Source organism: Clarias gariepinus, chromosome 6 (assembly GCF_024256425.1).
Source record: "Clarias gariepinus isolate MV-2021 ecotype Netherlands chromosome 6, CGAR_prim_01v2, whole genome shotgun sequence".
NCBI classification, from domain to species: Eukaryota; Metazoa; Chordata; class Actinopteri; order Siluriformes; family Clariidae; genus Clarias; species Clarias gariepinus.
Genome location: NC_071105.1, coordinates 11714941 through 11736353, shown reverse-complemented (window position 1 = coordinate 11736353; position 21413 = coordinate 11714941). Strand labels below are relative to the sequence as shown.

Below are 21413 nucleotides of genomic sequence, written 5' to 3'. Positions count from 1 at the left end.
TAAAAGTTGAGTCTTATAAAGGCATGTAGTCTTATATAGTTTTATTATATAGTTTTTGCACATTAATCTGACAACAGTTTTTTCAGCCTGTCACGGCGTGCGCCCAAATCAATATCGCTCCTCGCTCACTAGTTAGGCGGCCTCCCCTTTGGACATGCGAAGCAGCGGGACCGCAGAATTACACATGACTGGTGAGCTATCGTTGCCCGGGCTTGCACTCCGCGCTAGAAAATACTCGGGGTTTGTTGGGCTACAGTGGATTTTACTACGCGCTGTGTATGCAGCGCGCGTGCAACAACGCGGAAGTGGGGCATGCAAGCAAGGCAAATGGAACGCGCCCCAGTAACTTCAAAGGAGCGAGAGGTGGGAGGGGGGAGCAGAGTCAGCGCGAGCAGACGGATGGCCATTGCACTCACACCGTGTAGTAAAATCCACTGTAACCCAACAAACCCCAATCATCACCAGCCGTGCCTTATTCCGTCATGTCATGTGGGCATTATAAGCTTTGTATTGAAAACTTCCAACTAAAAAGTGGCAGCTGGCACGCCTTATTTTGTTAATAGTCTAAATAAAAACCCTCCGATTTAATTTCCTATAGTCTAACCAGCGCTCAACCGCACGCATAGTTTTCCCGAGCGCGAGGAATTTTTTTGTGCTAAATAATGTTTATGCAGTATAAGAATTCCTATTAATCCTGGGTTGTTCTTTTAGTGTCACTATAGTGCTTTACAATGCCAGACAACATTCAAATACAAATGATTCACCCTCCCCAGGTGTGAATCGGCTGTTCTCACCTATACATTCAGAGGAACTGAAATGCATTTCTCCCCACTTTAAAAACCTCTTGAATCTGAGGCTCTTCTGGAGACTTTCAGTGATTTCAATTTGTGTAATTTTAATCTCCTGGATTCTAGATTCTAAAGTTGACATTGTTACCTTTTTTAATCATTGGAATGGAAGAACTTATTTTCCTTATGATAGCATAAATTGCATTGTTTTTAATCAGTCTATACACAATAATATTATTTGTTTTTTTTGTTTTTTTTTAACGGGTATCTTGGTTCAATAATCTCCGTGCCTGGTTTAGGTTTAGTATTCAGTGCGCATCTGTTATATTACAACTATCATAACACTCAAATACCTTTTATTGGGGGTTAAGTGACTGATGTGCCTAACATTTTTCAGCTGAGCCTTTGTTTCACTGAAAACGACCGCGACACCCCCCTCTCTCTCACACACACACACAGAGCCGAACAAATCATTAGCACGTCCCTCCCCCAAACAGCACAGACATTTACTTACACCTGAACTGAGTTGTTTGAGTAACATGGGTCGAATCCGTTACAGATCATATCAGTCTACTGCATTTCATTCTTATAATAAACGCAAAAACACAAGCGGGGCTGAATGACCAACATTAGCTGACGCAGTAGAACGTCCTGACAATGTTATAATTTTTATGGTCATTTATTTTAGTTAATAAATCTACTATAAATTTAAAGAACACAAGAAATAAGATGACACAAATCCATACACGCTTTTTTTCTAATTACAAGTGATAAAATCAAAAGGCTCACTGCCTCACTGGCTCACACATTTATTGTGCTTAAATTTGATCCTAATAAGATTTGATTTAATTTGAATTTTAGAACAGTGGCAGCTGGAACACCTAAAACAGATGCAGGATTATTTTTTTATAATCTAAATAAAAATGCTTTTTTAAACGTGGGCTATTGTTATTTACATGCAATATTTGTTAATTTAATTTAAATGGGGTTTGGTCTCCGGAATGTTGAGCATCAGGATCCTCTTCTTTACTTTCCTATGTACAATCAGCGCTTAATCGCACGTATAAAGTTTTGTAAATTCGTTTAATGTTTAATAGTAAATAATGACCCCCGTTGCGCTGTACCACCGCTCGGAAAACCTTATGAAATACAAGTTTAGGACAATTATGATGATCTGCCACGGCGTGCGCGTGTGATGGGTGTACGCCCAAATCTACTATAACTACTCTCTCACTCCGTAGGCTCCCTGAATAGGCACCAAAGGGACGGGGCCGCTTATTTGTGCCGGCTGGCGATAATTAACGTTAATATGATCTCGGGCTTGCTCCGCATTATAAAAGCAAGGCGCGGAGGTTTGTCTGAGGTCTGGGAAGTACGTGATGTAATGGAGAATATGAAAGAAGCATGTCAGTGGGGAGATGTGACGCGGCCAGGCACTTTAAACAAGGACACTAGAATTCCGCCCTTTGATCTCCGCGCTGAGGACAGCGCGAGAAAGAGCTGCGCGAGCTCCCGCGGCATCTTCACTCCCGCACCGTGCCCGCCCTCGCAGCCCCGCTGCCGAAGAGGAAAAGGCTGCGAGGACGTTTGTGTTAAGTTTTTTTTACGTCAGCGAGGACTCGCGCCGGCCATCGACAGCGGGAGAAGCGCTGCCTCCGCGTGCTCAGTTCTGCCACTCCGCGCACCAACACTTATTGTCAGCTGTGTGCCCGCATGCCAGTGTGGCACAGCCCCCGGAACTGCACATGCACAATCTTTATCCCTTTCTTTCCATTCTCCCTCCTTCAACACTTTCCTTCCCCATTTTACCTAAATAAATGACCCTTTTCCCGTAAGACCTCGCCTCGTGTCCGTGCTTTATGGTGCCGCCCGTGCAACATGGGTCGAATCCGTTACAGATCATAACAGTCTACTGTATTTCATTCTTATAATAAACGCAAAAACACAAGCGGGGCTGAATGACCAACATTAGCTGACGCAGTAGAACGATGACAATGTTATAATTTTTATGGTCATTTATTTTAGTTAATAAATCTACTATAAATTTAAAGAACACAAGATATAAGACGACACAAAACCCTACACGCGTCTTTTCTAATTACACGTGATAAAATTTAAAGGCTCACTGTGTTAACATTTATTTTGTTTAAATTTGATCCTAATAAGATTTAATTTAATTTGAATTTTACATTTGTACTGTGATTTTAGTTCTGTGATTATGAATTTGTTTAACTACAATGTTTTACTTGATTTTATCCGCTACTACGTGCAGTTCTAAAACTCTGTGTCTCATTAATCCAGCAGAGAATGAACTAAGGCATGAGGCGTCAGCCTGTAGTTATATAGCGCCACTCAAAGGTAAAAGCCAGCAAACGCACAAAGCCAAACGGTACCGCCGAGCGCGGCGACGGTAGGACCTACAGTCCGATTGATTAACCACTGTAGAAAATTAACTTGATGTTATACAGTAACGCTTTGTGCATACATACGAAATAAATCTGAGGAATGTGTTGCTTATGATACCTTTACATAATAATAAAATTTTTGGTCAAATATTAATATTTCCAAGACAATATGCATTGTATGAACACTATTAAAATGATTGAAGTAATCAAGCAAATATAGTTTACTTTGGTGTTTATTGTATTTATTCCCTCTAGTGTGCACTGTGAATAGTAATTCACATTCTGTGTTGCGTTTTATACTATGGATTTTCCTTTAAAACCAAAGGAGAGGCAGAGGAAAACCCTGCAGTAGAGGAAGAGCGGTTGCTGAGGTTACTGCATCAGCATCACTACATTTTCCAGATGGTTACTAAGTGGAGCTTAATGTAAAATGTAAACAAGACAAAACACTCAGCAAAAATAAAGCTTAGTACATTTATTCTACATAATCAGGTTCAGACGATCTGATTTCACAAAGAAAGCAGGTTTTCAGCTTTTGTTGGGTCAGAAAAAAAGAAAAAAGTATCTTCTGTCACATTTGTTTACACCAGTTGCCCCACAAGTCATGCAACCAATTACAGATGCATATGTAGTGTTTTATACTGAGAAATAAGCAATTAGCTTTACAACACCCAACCGAAAAGCCAGACAGCGGGGGGAGTGTAACACATAAACATGAACATACATAATTGCTTAAAAAGGCAAACTTGTCAAGCTTCATTATATTTGCTCTTTGAGAAATGTTAAAACTACTAACAACAATCAATTTGGCACTGTTATTGAGTCAGACAGATACAAACTAGTGTTTGTAGTTAGCCATATTCCATGTAGTGGTTAGCACTGTAGCTTCGCACTTCCAGAGTTAAGGGTTTGATTCCCGCCTCTGGTTTGAGTGCATGGAGTTTGCATGTTCTCCCCGTGCTTGGTGGGTTTTCTCTGGGTACTCTAGTTTCCTCCCACAATCCAAAGACACGCAGATTAAGCAATTTTCATTTCCAAATTGCCCACATGTGTGGGCGTGTGTACTGTATGTCCTTTCCAGGGTGTACACTGACTCATGCCCGAAGAGTCCTGACCCTGTATCAGTGGTATATTATATGAATGAATAATTTACCATATATTAAGATGATCCTTACTTAAATTTTCTCATGTTAAAGAAAATCATGTTGGCAATACATAATTTAGTTGTGTTCATCTGTCAATAATTCGAACTGCCACTGAACAATTGAAAAGGATGAGGATGGTTCCCTTTTGAGTCTGTTCCTCTCAAGATTTCATCCTTATAACTCATAATTTTTCCATGCCATCATCGCCTCCAGCTTGCTCATTACAGACAAACCGATTGTTGTTGTTGAGTCCTTCGGCTGCATTTTTCAATTCCTATTCAATTTTTTTTTCGTAAAGCTGTTTTGCAACAGCAAATGTACATACTAAATTTCGTTTGAGCACTGCCAAATTAAACTGGCAGTACTCTGTCTCATTGCAAAAATTACAATATTTCTGGGGAAATCACATTTCATTTGCTTAATGTTACTTTTGCATCTTTTTTTTTTACAGCTAAAACTGTAGACTCCTTCCATAAATACTACATGTAATAAACGTCTAACTACACAAAGCTTCATCATATCAACAATTTCAGGGTTTTATTTAGTATTTTGTATGTTATTTGTAACCTATAACGTAACCTGATGAAACCCTTGACTACAAGTATTCTGCCAGGTTAGCTCATGTAAGCCATTAGTCATGTAAAATATGAATATTTATGAATATCTCACAAGACCCTTAAGAAAACCAGTCAGGTAGGCTTTTGTTAAGAAGCTAAATACTGTTATCAGTAATATTGAACATATGAACATAAATTTAATATAAAAACATCTCAATTATATGGTTAGATTAGATTAGCCAGTAGTTTGCATTGACCACAGAAACTATAAATATTTATGACTATAATTTGAAAATCCTTTTAGAAATCCAGTTGAAGAGCTTAAGTTAGCTACTTAAATTAAAGTCAGTTAAACTGTTATGTTAGCTATTGTTTCAGTATGTTAGCTATGTTATGTTAACTATGTTAGCTATTTTCTATAAGGCTTACCCTGTACATGGTCGCGAGAAGCGTTGAGCGTATCCCAGGAGAATTTGGGCACAAAGTGGGGTAAAGATGAAGATCATCTGCCTTATTTATGCAAAATGCATAAAAAAAATATATGCTCTGCATAACTCTTGGAAAGTTCTAAAGTAAAAAAACAAAAATTACACAAACTTCATTTAGATAGTTTTAGCTTCCCCTTGAGTTTTTGACTCAAAGCCGGCAAGCCAATATACAGTATGATTCTTCGGTGAAATGCCTACAGAGCTCCTAAAGAGATTACATGGTCCAATGAGTCCAGCAATACACTCGGTGGTGTGGAGTGGTAAAGTAGAACATCGTACAGGAAATAGGATTCTTCATAAAATTACTGAAAGCAGAAGCCATTCCTTCATCACCATCCATTATTTGTGTAAAATAACCGAAATGAGAAACCATTAAAAGCATTTCAGCATCTGCATTTCTTATTTACATATACTTATATATATATATATAATGTATGTATATGTAATAATGTATAGATGTACTGTGTAGTTAGTCAGACGTTCATCCATGTTGTAATATGATACTAGAGCAAGGTTATATACTGTATGCAGATTTTTACCACAGGAATGCTGCAAGCTCGATTCTGTTTCATTCATTTGTGGATGAATTTTCTATAACAGCATGGTCAATGTATTCATTCTGACACTCAGAGGATGCACCATATCAATTTTAAAGTGGGTGTAATCTTTGATCTGGTAGAGATTTTATGAGAAGACATGTATTTAGCTTTCTTGACATTTAAAAAGCTGTTTAAAAATTATTTAAAGTTTTCAGACACAGGAAAGTCTTCTCCTTTTAAGCTTGTGTGTGTGTGGAGGGGGTGGGGGTGGGGGGGTTGTTAAGGGAACGTTATTCTAGCTGCTATAATAACAATCATAACTAATTTGTTTCATGAATATTTCACAATATTAAATGGTAGTAATACTTTCATATTATTATATTATTTCTGTATATTTTAGTCCTCTCTGCCTGTCCATCTATTCATGATTCTCATTAAGATAATAACTCTAAAAAAAAAAAGTGGTTAAATGTTTGTAAGATTTACATGAAATTATCATTATAACCAGCAGATGAACGGATTAGACTTTGGAATAGATTCTAACAAGCAGATGTGGATTTAGGTATAGGTGACATAGGTAGCCGGCCAAGGTGGCACAGCACACCCGCATGAAAAAAAAGGGGGAAAAATCTGGATGGTAGTGACATTTGTGCGAGTGGTTTCCTATCACTCATTTGCACATCAATGATGTCATGTCACTGTTTGGGTCAATTATCCTTGCCATAGTGCATCGAAATTCTCATTTGTGAGCAAGGCATGGTAGGGTACCGGTTGGGAAGTTCTCTCGCTCAGAAGTACTGTACATAATGTGGTGTGGGGGATGGGGGCTTGATGGATGTCACCTCAGGTCCCCTGGATGGAAGCCTGACCATCTGGGTGGGGGGCATTTTAGTGTTGCCTCTTACTTGACAGAGTTGAAGAGATATGAAATGCCCTAATACTCACCAAATCAAAAAATAGAGTTTAATATTGTTCATATAATGAAGTGGCGGTACGGTGACTTAGTGGTTGGCACTGTCCTTGCCTCTCCAGGTCCTGAGTTCGATTCCCAGGACCTGGAGAGGTTTCATCCAGGTTCCTAATTGCTGTTTCCAAATTGCCCGTAGTGTGTGAATGTGCATATGAATACCATGGTTGTACAAGATGGAAATAAATACAATGATCACCATTGGCCTCCACGGTCCCTTTTTAGACTACGGAGGTTCTTGGCTGAATTAGTAAATGTTCATTCAGGAGACATCATAAAGTTTTCCTGTGATTGCATTGAGGTTCTGAGCTCAGTCAATGGAATTTCTAATGCTGTAGGCTAACCTAAAAGAGGTCTATATTATGCTTACATTGTGTATCTTTTGGAATATATTGACGCTTTGATGTGCCTATGCCTATAAATACTTAATGATTTAACTGTTTGTTGATACCACTGTCTGAAATAAAATATTAAGGCAAAGTTCATGTAGAATCATGTTTTTTTTTGTGGCTGGATCCTGAGGGAAAGTTAAACCCAGTAATCCCAAAAAAAGTTAAAGGTCACAGCAAGGTCAAATGTCAGAAATATTTTTCCTGCGAATTCTCCTTAGCCATCAACACTGTCAGTATTGCGTTCTTGTAGTATAAACGTATGGTATTTCGTTTTACGGTAAGGTTTGTGCTTTCTGATTATAAAATTAGTATATATATATATATATATATATATATATATATATATATATATATATATACACACATATATATGAATGTATTGTAGATCATTTGAATCTTTGTGGCATGGTATATTTCTTCATATTTAGTTAGTTAAATTAATTTGATACTAAATTTAAAGAAAAATTAATTGATTAATTAATAGAAAATTATGACAAATTGTTAAAAAGTTAATTAACTTGAATTAAACCTAATAACTTCATCTTCGACTTCTAATACCTGTGCGCTTCATTACATTCCTCTTCTCACATGCAGTCCAATTAAATACAAGGATTGAGAGAAAACTAAATAAATGAAGCAAAACACAATATCTAAACAATAATCAGTACTAAATGAGAATGATTCCAAATCAAAACAGAAAGCAGAAAGGTTAGACCACTGCAGCAACATCACTCCAGTCCAAGCTATAGGTTTCAATCCCCATAAGAGCACTCAGCCAGCAGTTGTTTTATTAAAAGATCAGCATTATCTTTCCTTTCTCCAGAAAGGCCTTTTAATGCTGAGATCAGGATCTTGGCACGGTACCTGAGAAACGTGCATTACAGATGGATGTCTGTGCAGAATTTGGCAGGGAGTTCAGTTAAGTGAACGGTTCTCTAAGGGCCAATGTATTACTCCAGCCTAACTGACTTACATGACACTTCTCAGGACGCACCAACACTTACTACGTGACAGTTATTAATGTCAGTAAAATAACCTTTGTAATTGGTAACCATTTTATGGGTTCTTAAGCACATGCCTGCCATTCAATATGTATGTATGAGTTCTAGTACTGACATTATCTGGCTACCCAGATAACAGCCTATCCCAGGAGATTTAGAGCACGAGGCAGGGTATACCTCTTACCCTGGACAGAGTGGCAATCCATCACAGGGCACACCCATAAACTATGGGCAATTTAGGTTATTGCAAATTAGGTTAATTGGTGTTTCCAAATCACCCATGCACTATGGGCAATTTGGAAACACCAATTAACCTAATTTGCGCGTCCGTGGACTGTGGAAGGAAACTGGAGTCCCCGTAAGAAAACCCAGCAAGTATGTGGAGAACATACAAACTCCGCACAAACAGACATGAGGTGGTAATCGAACCCCATCCCTCCAGGTGCAAGCCCACAGTGCTAACCACTATGCCACTGTGCCGCCATAATAAATGAAAATGACTGCATTAATCAGACACTATGGCACGAAAATGTGTCCTCTAGCAAAATTGATTGGTAATCGATTGGCTTACAAAATGTACATAAAGCATACAGGTCTTAGCCTATTAGGTCTTCTCCCAATGTATACCATTTACTTTCTTAGCAAAATAATTCAAATGCAGCTCCTAAGTTTACTTTTGCATTGTTTTCTAGTCTCTATACACAACACAATAAAATTCATTCTAATTCGAATACATTGAAAAAACTTTAACATGACCTTGAAAAATATTTCTGATCTGAGCAGTTACAGTATTAATGGAATTCCAAGATAAAAGGAACTTTAGGTTCAAACTTTTTTATTGTGTAATCATCATTACTGATATAAATTTTAAGCGATTGTCCATTTTTAACAATATAAACATGACAAGAACAATAAAACAAGCATCATGTACAATCAAACAAGAATCAACAACCAGACCTCAAACATTAAAACAAAAAGAAAGAAACAAACAAAAATAATAAAATAAAATAATCCTTTTTTTTTTTTTAATAAAAATAAATAATTGGGTGGGAAAAAAAACTGAACAGAAGTCATAGATTTAAGATATTTAAAATATGAGATAAAAGATTGCCATTTCTTACAAAAGCTACATCTCCGAGAGCATCTTATCGTTTCTAGTTCTATAATTTACTAATTTAAATAATATTTTTCCCAGTTTCCACAATCTAACATCAAGTGCTAGACAGAAATCAGATCAAACAATTAGGTAATCTTAAAAAGTCAAATAAAAAAATGTTTATTATCAGCGTTATTAAAGGCATTGATGTAGTTGTTGCAGTTGTACATTACTGAGGGAATATTTGCAAACTTTAACAACACTATTCAATTATAATTACATTGTGTGTGTGTGTGTGTGTGTGTGTGTGTGCGCACAAAAACGCTGAGAATATATATAGATAGTTTAGCAATAAATGTATATAATATCTATATATAACATGCTAAAGCAAACCATTAATAAATTTATTTTGTATTTTAAAAAGGTGTGCTGTTATGTAAAAATAATCAACAATAAATTGGTGTTGTGTAGCCTGGAATAGTACGGCTGATTAATATCTGGAGTTGATTATTTCAGTGTTTTACTCCTTTACAACAGAAAGCAAGCTGCCAACGATATCAATTCTAAACCAACACATTATATACAATACTTTTTTTAAACTTTCATATACAAATTTCATGGTATGAAAGTCAAACAAGACAGGTAAGTCCCTGTTATCACTTATCACATAGAACCATGATCACTTGGTGGCATGCAAACTCCATGCACACAGAGACAGGAATCGACCCCGGACCAGGGAGGTGCAAGGCGACAGCGCTAACCACTATACCACCATGCCACCCAAGTCTACCCTTCAAGAGGTTTTAATTTAAGGTTTGTTAAATGTTAGAGATATTATGAAAACTGCATAATCTGTTTCCTCTAACCAGTTTGTCATGCTTTTCTTTATTCCAACATTGCACATTTATAATACAAGTAAATCTGAGAATTTTAAAACTGTGATTAATCACGATGATTAATTACAGTTTATGACTGTGATTAACTGGATTAATTTGTTTAATTGATTGAAAGCACTATTTAAATCGGTAGTTACTGTACATTAGATGTTCCTGAGTAAAAAGCAAGAACTTGCTCGGTTAGGCTGGTCTTGTCTTCCAGTTATTATTATTACTACTACTACTACTATTTTTCAAATTTAGAATGACAAATTTGTCTGAGTGTTACCCTTGTGTGCCCTTGTGTGTTTTGAAAAAAATATGCCTTGTTTGACAATGAATCCTGCTACAGGTCTATATTTACTCTGCAATTGCATCCCGACGCCCGATCCCCCTGCCTAAGGACTTACCAGGCAATTCAATAACTGCACACACAGCAACCAGCAACCGCTTTTCATTGATCCTGCCTCATGAATCTCTGTTCAAGGTATTATTAGAAAGACTCCTAACAAGGGAGCTGAATATAATTAATCCCAACATGACTATTAACTCAGCACTTCTTTTTCAAGCTTTGCAAAAGTTCTCTCATGTTGAACCACTTAGACCTGATTAATTGAGTCAAAAATGTCCTGAAAGCTCACACATTCACTAAGTCGTTTATTAATATTTTAAAACCAAACAAAGATTTGATGTTTATTATTGCTGTGATCACTCTGTAGGGACCAATCAAATCAACCAAATCTGCTAGGGGTGCCTTGGGCATTTGGGGATATTTCCTAGTGTAATTAGTATACATTCGTTTAAAGTTCCCAGTCACAAAAAGTTTACATTTTGCAAATCAGATTTAAGATTGTAAAGTTTTTTTTTTTTTTATATACAGGAAATTAGGATTCCTCCAATATAGAAGGCCGCCAGACTGTCATTCTCAGAATAAGAAAGATAAAAGAAAAAGTAAATTTCTCACATCGTAGGCAAATATATGAATGTGTTAAAAGAAAGAATGTATCCATGGTATATAATCCACCTAATTCCACCGAAAAATTCATCCTAGTAGACATCTGAACGGTATGAACACAATAGTCATATCCGTGTTCATATCTTTCTAGCTGGCTCTCTGTTACCATGGTAACCCCATTCTCTGAGGCTGACAGCACCAGAGTTAAAGTACACTACAGAGGAATGGGACAGCAGGACATAATGGTTGTCCCATAGCCTTCAGGTCAGATAAGTGATGATCAGGGAAAGAAAAAAAAACCCACAGCATTTACCGGATTCAAGTTCAACTTTATCCAATGTAAGGTTCTTTTTTCTGGGTGGGAAAATACATTGAACTTGAAAGTGCTTAAGGCTCCCACTAAGAAACAGATAAAAAAAAGTCTCTGCTTTACCAGGAATGCCTCCCCAAACAAGCTCTGTAATAAAGAGTAATAGGCATACAGGGACAACTGTGGTAAACTGCTGGTTGTCACAGAGGGCAAGGAGAGGATAGAGCTATACCTCATAGATCTTCCAGGTTAGACCTGTCCACTTTGAGTAGAATATCATGTAGCGGATATCCTGGGATCATCGTCTCTTTCTAAAGATTAATGGCTGCCTTCTTTTTCTGTTCCTTTTTTTAGATAACTGGTAGAAGTCTGCCTGGTCTGGAGAGCTGACTATTTCCTGGTAAACCCCTTAAAGAAAAGTGTTTTAGGTTCAAGCATTTCGTTTTGAGGAATCTTTAAAGAGTTCTTTTTTTTTGTGAGTTAGATGACACTCATTTGATCTAAAATGGATCATAAGATTTTGTGAACTTGTGGTCCATGCAAGCTCAAGTGCACACTGTTAATAAAGCAAAAAAAGGACATAGAGGCCAATACTCATGCAAATATTTCGCAGATTCTCTTTATTTTTTTTTGAAAAAAAAAAAAAACAGTATAATTTGCAATCAAATTTGGAATTAAATTAGTTGAAGCATTTTTACTAGTGCTTGCACACTATTGGACCCCACTGTATATATAGCATGCTACAGTGTACATATGCAAATTTTCCTTTACTTAGACTGGCCAAAGATTTGCCACAGGTCTGTTTTTTTTTTTTAAACATGATAAAGCGTGATTCCAAGTAAAAGGTCATTCAAAAACTTCTGGCACCCAGTCGTCACTCAGCTGTATGGGTGATGAGAGCAGCTTAAGTGATGTTTGCGGTAATGGTTAGCTTATTCGAGTAATCCCATTTCTAATCAGTGCTTCTTGCGCTATGGTTTGATCAACAGTTAAGATCTAAATAGGAAGACATTTTGATATGTTGAGAAACTTCACCTTGAAGCATCCCAGAGCTGCTTTATATCCATTCTCTGTGTATGATTTATGAACACAGACTGGAGATAGTTCAGGGTCCTCAGGCTATATTACAAGGTTTTTGAACCTCTTGAACAAATGATATATCAGATCGGCACGATTAACTCTAAAGCTTTGCTTTCTCCTCTAATGCAGAATTAGATTTTTTGTACATTTTAGTAAACACTGGACACATTGGCTGATTTGGAAATGGGAGCAATGTTTGTGATTGTCCATATAGTTGGAAAACTTTTTAAGCTTACTTATAGCACAAAGATCATTATGCCATGCCGACCATCAGCGAGAAGAAAATAGCCAATGAATAAATTTCAATTACTTAAAGCTGAATGCTGATGGCACGCGATCATTTTTTGCATCTTGCTTCTTAAGTGCAAAATTATTATTCATTGTCAGACAGGTTTGTCTGTATTAAACTATTAAATTTGAAAACTGCTACACACCCCTTTTTTAGCAGCTTTAAAGTTCCACGTTTTGAGTAATGACACATAGCTGCCAGATACTGGTGTACAGGCCAAATGCCAAAAACCCTACATTTGTTATAAAGTTTATGGACCTGTGCAACACAACCACAAGCTGCTGTGAGCGCCTTAAATGTGTTCAAACGGTTTTTGAAGAATTTTTACGCCAAGAAGATGTTTCCTCCCATTGCGGTCACTCCAGCGGTAATGTTTGCGATACTTTCTGTGAAACAAGACATTATGGGATATAGATGTTGTTCGAACACCATGTTAAATTTTTAACATGACTTTGTGGAATACTGTAGTGTAAGCACTATGGTGAAGCAGAAAAAATGTACATTGGTATACTTTGCAGTACTTTTTCCGAGTGTTCAAAGAAGGTGAAGAGGCAGACAGCCAGATTGAGGTGGTTTGGACATGTTCAGAGGAGAAATGGTGAATATATTGGTAAAAGGATGCTGAGGTTGGAACTGCCAGGCAGGAGGTCTAAAGGACGACCAAAGAGGAGATTTATGGATGCAGTGAGAGAGGACATGAAGTTAGTTGGTGTGAGAGAAGAGGATGCAGAGGATAGGGTTAGATGGAGGCAGATGATTCGCTGTGGCGACCCCTGAAAGGGAACAGCCGAAAGACAAAGAAGAAGAAGCAGTACTTTTTCCGTCATTTGAAAAACTAATTTTTCACAAAAGTGGACTTTTCTTATTTTGCTGTCAAACTGTTAATTCGTAGATTAATAACTTGCCATTAGTATTACGATAGCAGTATTAAAGATTGCAAGCATTTTTTTTTACCTATAGTTTTGGTATAGGATGCAAATAGTTCATTTTTTTAAAATAAAAATACATGCTAAAACATCATGATGATGATAAAACTGTGTATATTTGCACACTATGAGTAGTGAGTAGTGTGTCAAAAAAGGCATCATCCTTCCTTAAAGATTATTTACATCATAGTTGCATACAGTATACTGTACTGTAGTGGCTCATTCTCAGGAAGATACAGGTTGTAATCCGACATACTATCCATCTAATTATTAATGGTACAGATGTTACTCACATCTGTTCAATTTTTATGTTATAGTAGAATATATTTAAGCCTTTAAAGCTGTCAGTCATTCCAGAGGCAAATATCAATCGACTCATTTGCCATGTTAATGAAGGAAAAAAAAAAAAGACTGAGCTGCAGGTATCATGCATATTCTGTTCATAAAGTGCAGAGTGCTTGTGCAAAATGTGTAAAAGTTGGCAGGTCTACAGTGCTACAATTTGTGCATTTTACAGACCTGGCTTATTATTTTTAATATGGAAGAAAACAAATTTTAATTATGAGAACATAAAAGACATTTATTGTCTCATTACATCTCTTGGCTTATTAAGAGACTCTAAGGTAGATTTGTTAATCATTTGTCTATGTGCCAGAGCAGTTCTCTCTGGCAAAGCAATGCTTCAGTCTCTGAGGTGTTTGGAAAAAGTCACAGTCTCTCTGATCTTTCGGCTTTTGTTTAACGATCAGATGTGAGCCGTTGCTTTCGGATAGCAGCGCCTCTTGGAAAGCAAGTGTGTATGCTAAATGAAATATCCACTCTGATTAGTTCAGCTTCAAAGAAGCAACAGATAACACATTAGGTCAACCTTGTATATAATTACACAGCTTCAGAAAGGGGTGTCTAGTGTCACTAATGAATAACTCACTCGGCTTACAAAAGACGCAGCAGAATGTTCATTCTCGACAAGATAGTCCCTTTTTTTTTTTTTTTTGTAATGAATGTACTGTAGGGCTCATGCTCCCATGGTCCTGAGACCTGACCATCTGAAGCAGAAGCAACCCCAGATCATAACACTGCCTCCAGAGACTGGAGTACACTGCTTCCCTTCTTACCCTGACACTGGAATACGGGCAACCCGGACTCATCAGACCACATGACCTTTTTCCATTGCTTAATCCGTACGCTCTGTAACAAACTGAAGCCATGTTTTAGATAAAAATCCCAATAGGAAATACACATAGGCCGCACAGCTGTTTAGTCCCAATCTTGCGAGTCCCCGGGAACACCGTGTGTCATCTCAGAATAATACACCCTGGATGAGAGAGTGGATCGCAGTGTACCATGCATACACACACAGTCACACACTCAGTCACACCTAGGGGTGATTTATCTTAGCCAATGCACCCTCTGGCAAGTTTCCGAGAGGTTGGTGGAAACTGAACAACCGCAGGAGAACCCACGCAGACATACTGTACTGTAAGAAGATCATGCGCAGAAACATGCACAGACATTAGCTCAGGCTCGAACTTGGAGCTGTAAAGTACTGTAAGAACATTTCTCTACTGAAAAACTGCCAAGTGCAAAGTCCGCTCCCTTCTAGACTTTGCTGTGTGGAGAAAACTCTTGTTTTTTCAGTTTCAAATAAAAATCGCTGTAACACACCCCCTCTTGTGGCCTACTGCTTTATTTTATGAGTCGAATCTTACAGTCCTTCGCTTTTACGCCTATTCTGGCAATTTTAGAATGGAATGTTTTGCAAATTGAGCATGGAATGGATATAGTAATTATTCAAATTATCACAAGGTGTTGTGGTCCTAGGCAACCAGCCGTTACGAGCTTGATAATTTGCTACCATTCGGCGGTTAGATTAACAGCATTCACCAGAAGGCAGAGTTCATACATGCTGCATTGTTACGTCTCTTCAATCATGTGTTTTGTTTTAATAGGAGAAAAAAATGAATGAATTCCATTTTACTGGAAGATAACGTGGTGGCCTAGTGTCTTTTACACTATAACCGCCTTGGACCTGTATTGCCAGTTCCCCACATTTTCCTAGAAGGTCACTGGGCCAATTAAATCTCGTTTCCAAGCTGGTATTTTAAAGGGCTCCAGCATAATAAAGCATAATTGAGGATGAGTAGCGGGAGTCTTATCCTTTTCATCACACACCACATGCTAATTATCAGTATTGATTTAATACACTTCAATATCGTTTTCATGTACAACAAGACTCGCTGTTCTGTCCTAATTCATAAAGGAGAAAGTATAATATTTACAGACTTAGGTATATCTGCATCGAAATGTTCAAGTCTTTATGACAGCTTAGCAAAAGGCTCCTGCTGACACACAGACAGTGAGCGGGTGTCAGATAGAAGGAGCGACTAGAGGAACCAGCGTTACACCACCTACCACGTTCTCTCTCTTCAGAGACTCCAGACTTTCTCTCCTCTTGGCTTTACCGCAGCGTAGCTATGCGCCATCTGTCGCTGTTGCCATGGCAACAGGGCCCATTGATCTACATAAAACCACAGACGGAGATATTCTGGTCTGATCCATTAGCATGACTCAAACGGCATCTCCGTCTTGGCTAACTGGCGGACAGTCATTTCAGACATCTTTCTGACCGTAATTACCATTACTCTGACCTTTAAATGGAAACCAATAATATAGCTCTTAATTCTAATCACAATCGCTTTTATTCATCTTTAATGCGGAGTTAGGAAAGCCATCCCGAGCTGGCGAGAGACGTGGAGACCTTAAAACTAGTTGGAATTAGTTATAACATCATTTATTACCAACCTCAGTGTTTCAAGAGGTAATCATTTCTATCCGGTTGTGAATCGCTTCATTAGCCATGACTAAATGACGTGTCAGACATTATTAGCAGGAATACTGTAAGGACTAGCTTATCTGTTTTCTGCTAGAGGTCTAAATTATGATGTTTTGTTCAGAAAGACGTCTGACACGACTGCCGTACAGTGATGCAGTACAAGCATTCTTGAAAGAATTGTGTCTTGTGAAATATTAAGTCACTGCTGGAAATACACAACACACACACACACACACACACACCTCATAAAATCTGCAGAATGTCACAGCAAGGAATTTCATTTCTTATGATATTGTTAGGGCTTCGAGAGCAAAGTGAATGTGGAGAGCTCAGAGTAGGAAAAGCTAATAAGGCCTGAGATTTCTCTGTAGATTTCTTTTTGGATCAGTGTAACAAACATGAAGAGAACTCTATAAAGAGATCTTACATCATTCTTACAATGCTCTGGTGGAATCGGGGGGGAAAAATCGCATCAAAGCTAGAATCCGCACGATGGATGATTACACCACGCCTTCTACGCTCTTGTTTCATAAATATTCTACTGTAGTTTTATCAGAAGGAATTTGCAAGGGAGTAAAAAAAAAAAAAGCTGTTTCTTTGCGAGTAAATAATTATGCAGGCAATGTGGAGAAATTTGCAGCGAAGGAAAAGAAAAACCTCAATACGTTTAGAGAACGAGCGAGGTGAAACTAAACAGATGTGTTCAATAAGACGCAGGCATCTCTGGGCAATTTCTCCAATGATTAAAGTGACCAATCTCCGAGCTCCAGTCATATGTCTTAGTTAGAGGTCTCTCTCGTCGGTAGGAGATGTCTGATAGGACGCTCCCTATCTGGAGATGCAGAATTATCGATGTGATTATTGATCATTTGGTGCATTATATTCATGCAAGCTAAGTAAGATATAAAACATGCTGGAGCGTGCCGTTACAGGAACCACCAATGGAGTGGTGGGACTGCAGCTTGACAAGAAACGTTTGGAACACCAACAAGTTGAATATATTACAAGATATAGCACTTAGATCTGACCAAGTAATGTGATTGGACAAGAGACATTCCATGAGTGCTGATATAAAGCGTAACAGTACTGGGACGTTTAACGATATGCGTTAACTCCTGAACAAGGGCGATACTTGGTGTGTGGAACAATGGATTTTTTTTACACCCTTCATAGCGGACTTGCATTTATGCTCTTTGGAATTCAACCCTGGAACAGTTTGTTAGCCGATATTTCACAGCGAAACAAGTGAAAGACAAGGTTGGGGTAGCTCAGTAGTTAAAGCATTGGACTATGGTCTAGAAGGTCTCAAGTTCAAACCCCACCACCCCTATTGGGCCCTTTAGCAAGGTCCTGAACCACTAAGAGATAAAAATGTGAGTTGCCCTAAATAAGGGTTTCTGCCGAATGTTGAAATGACTGTCCACCAAAATGTGTTTGTAAATGAATATGTTGTATAAAAGCAATATCACACTCAAGGTCATGTTGTTGTATTAAATATCAGCACGGATGTGATATCTTTGGGACTCATTATACAGTACGCCGAATGAAACACATCCATGCTGATATTCAGTACAACAGGACAACCTCAAGTGATGTTGCTTAAATGCCAGCATGTACCCAAGTGTTTTTCATCTTTAATCACAACAATTTGCACACAGAAATTATTTTTTCATTAATGAATGATAGATCATACTTCAGATATGCATATACAGTAGTTTATCACTCGATTCCCGTCTCTGTGTGCATGGAGTTGGCATGTTCTCCCCGTGCTTGGTGGGTTTCCTCCGGGTACTCCGGTTTCCTCCCACATTCTAAAGACATGTAGGTAAGGTTAATTGACATTCCCAAATTACCCGTAGTGTGAGTGTGTATATGTGTGTGTGCCCTGCGATGAATTGGCTCCCTGTCCAGGGTGTACCCTGCCTCGTGCCCTAAGCCTCCTGGGATAGGCTCCAGGTCCACCTGAATACAGGATAAAGCGTGAGTAAGGACTAAGAGTGAGTTTATAATTTCTGTAGTGTATATATTTATGGCATTTATCAGACGCCCTTATCCAGAGCGACTTACATTTTTATCTCATTATATATATCTGAGCAGTTGAGGGTTAAGGGCCTTGCTGAAGTGGCCACTACATACATACAGTAGTGGTGGGGGGTTTGAACCTGGGACCTTCTGATGATCAGGCCAATGCCTTAACCACAGAGCTACTCCACATTACATTGTGCGTAGTGTTCATCACATTACATTACGGCATTTATCTCATGGCATTGCTTAAGGGCCTGACAGTGGCAACTACGTAAAGGTGGGGTTTGAACCTGGGACTTTCTGATCATCATTCAAATGCCCTAACCACCTTGAGCTTACACACAAGGTATCAGGCTATGTACACTAGAGATGGTTGTTCATGAACGATTCGTGAACAAATCTTTAACATGACTCAGAAGAACGAGTCGTCTCGGAAAGTGATTCGTTTATTTTCTACTGGGCGTGCATGCGCAATGAATCGCAAAACCTCCGTAGGTTATGTACAGGAAACAGAAATGAGCAATTCTTTCTTAATGAGTCTTCAAGTCACGAGTCGTTCGTTCTTTTGTCACGTGACTCCCATAGACACTATGCGGTGCAATAGATTCAAAAGCATGAACGACTCAGACTGGAAGATATGAGAGGTGAGCTACTCATTCTGTTTATTATAATAAGTCCTTAGCTGCATTGTAATATTTTCATTACTGGAACTATAGACAAAATTTGTGTATGTAGATGTATTGGGGGTCTTTTTATTGAAAATGCAACATTTTATTTAATTTCTGATCAGAAGAACAAAATGAACTAAATGACTCAAAAAAAGATTCGTTCATTTTGATGAACGAGATTCAATGAACCGAGTCACTAAAATGATTCAAGCTTCCCATCACTAATGTACACAGTACATGGATAGATATTTAAAGGTGTGCCAAAAGTGAGATAGAGAAAATAAAATTCTATTTTAGATTTTTTTTTTTTTAAATAATTGTCATTTCCTTATTGTCCAACACATGTTACAACTGATATAATCACCGGACTAGCGATCTAACCTTTGTTCAAATGCATTATTCCAAATAAACAGATAATGTGCCTTAAACAAATACAAATGTTCAAACAATGGGCACACACTATGTAGCTTTTTTGTAAGCAGGCCCGTGTACATCCAAAGGTTTTTCTTTCATGTAGGAGTGCTGTAAGATATGAAGGTTGTGGGTGTGAGTGAGCGCTCCAACATGAAGCTTGCAGGATAAAAGGAGTTGCTGTGTTATGCATTCATCATGTTCATTTGTACATGCTTAGTAACTAACAGGTGAGGGTTTAAATGTGGGTGAAATGAGGCTATTTGAGAAATGTGAGCAGGTGCAAAAAAACTGTGAGTGTGATGACTTTGACACAATGCTGTGAATGTACACCATGGATTGGATGCCAGTCCATTACAGCGCACTAGGCATAAACACTTTGACACGCTCATTCACACCGAGAGGGTCAATTTCTCCTAGGCAATCCACCTAACGAATGTTTTTTTAGGAGGTACGGACCCCCAAGGAACACGTAAAAACAAGTGAGACAGTAACCCAAGCTCGATTGATCCGGGAGCATCGGAGCTGTGAAGCTGCAACATTACAATTTCCATTATTGCTCTACCAGAATGCCCTCATTTTGGTTTATTGACTTAAAGACAGACAGCGCTGGCATTTTAATTTCCCGTCTTCTGATCAGTAGCCTTTATCCACTGGGCCACCACTCTCCATATATCTCCATGGGAACAAGTCTTGCTAATTGTGCATATAGAAATATCAGCATGCTATCAATAACATTGTCCAGATTGAAGAGAGGTTGATGAAAATGTGTGTGTGAGAAAGAGAGAGAGAGAGAGAAAAAGCAAGGGCTCTTTTGAATTACAACAAAAATGTGACACTCAACAGTCACCATACAGATTCCCGCTTCCATCAATCAAGAAAATTAAGCTGGTATGATAAGTGACTCTACTCACAAACCGCCTGTCAAAGCACACGTATTAAAATGCCACGCGCGAAACAGACAGTGACGGTAAACCAAACATTACAGCCAAGCAAGGAATGTTAGGTAATAAACCTCCCCTCCTATTTGTGAGAGGATAGTGTAAATGTCGTCCTCAGCCACCTCTCTCCTCCCCGAGGCCCGAGGAGAAGGTGTTAATGAGAACACCTGGTCAAACTGCTCAGAGCAAGACATGTTCTCAAGACCATCCATTACAGCCCCATTCACTTAGGGAGATCACACTGATCCGTTCCAGTTCCATCCATAACATTTAACACAAGAAGATTTTTTTTTTTATCCCCCCAGAAAGCAATGCATATCATCTTAGTAAAATTGGACGCACCACCATGGCAAACATTAGTCATGCTCTAAATTGTCTCTGGTCCTGTTGTTTGACACCTGAGGCGAAATGTGAAAAGAACCAAAAAGCACTGAAACTGCCTCGCAGACTCTGAATTTACTATTTTAGACAGCTGCACTGCCAGATATCAAGAAATGGCATTTAGGAAGCTTTGTCAAATAAAGAGCAATCACAGGTTTGGGTAAAAGTTGCATCAACAGATATCTGGTGTAAACCTTATCACCTTCAGTAAAATCGCTTAAAGTAAATATCTTCTTACAGTATTATACCTGGTGGAAACCTGTTTCCTCGTGTTAGTCACGCAAAGAGGTCAGAGGTTAAAGAACTGGTCATACATTCAACCCTTTATCAATTGAGCAGGT

At 38.3% G+C, this 21413-nt stretch overlaps 1 protein-coding gene across 1 annotated transcript in view; it reads right to left on the bottom strand.

The window, feature by feature from the left end:
• Positions 1 to 21413, bottom strand: part of lrrc7 (leucine rich repeat containing 7) — a 149168-nt gene that overhangs the window by 102507 nt on the left and 25248 nt on the right. The window lies entirely within an intron of this gene.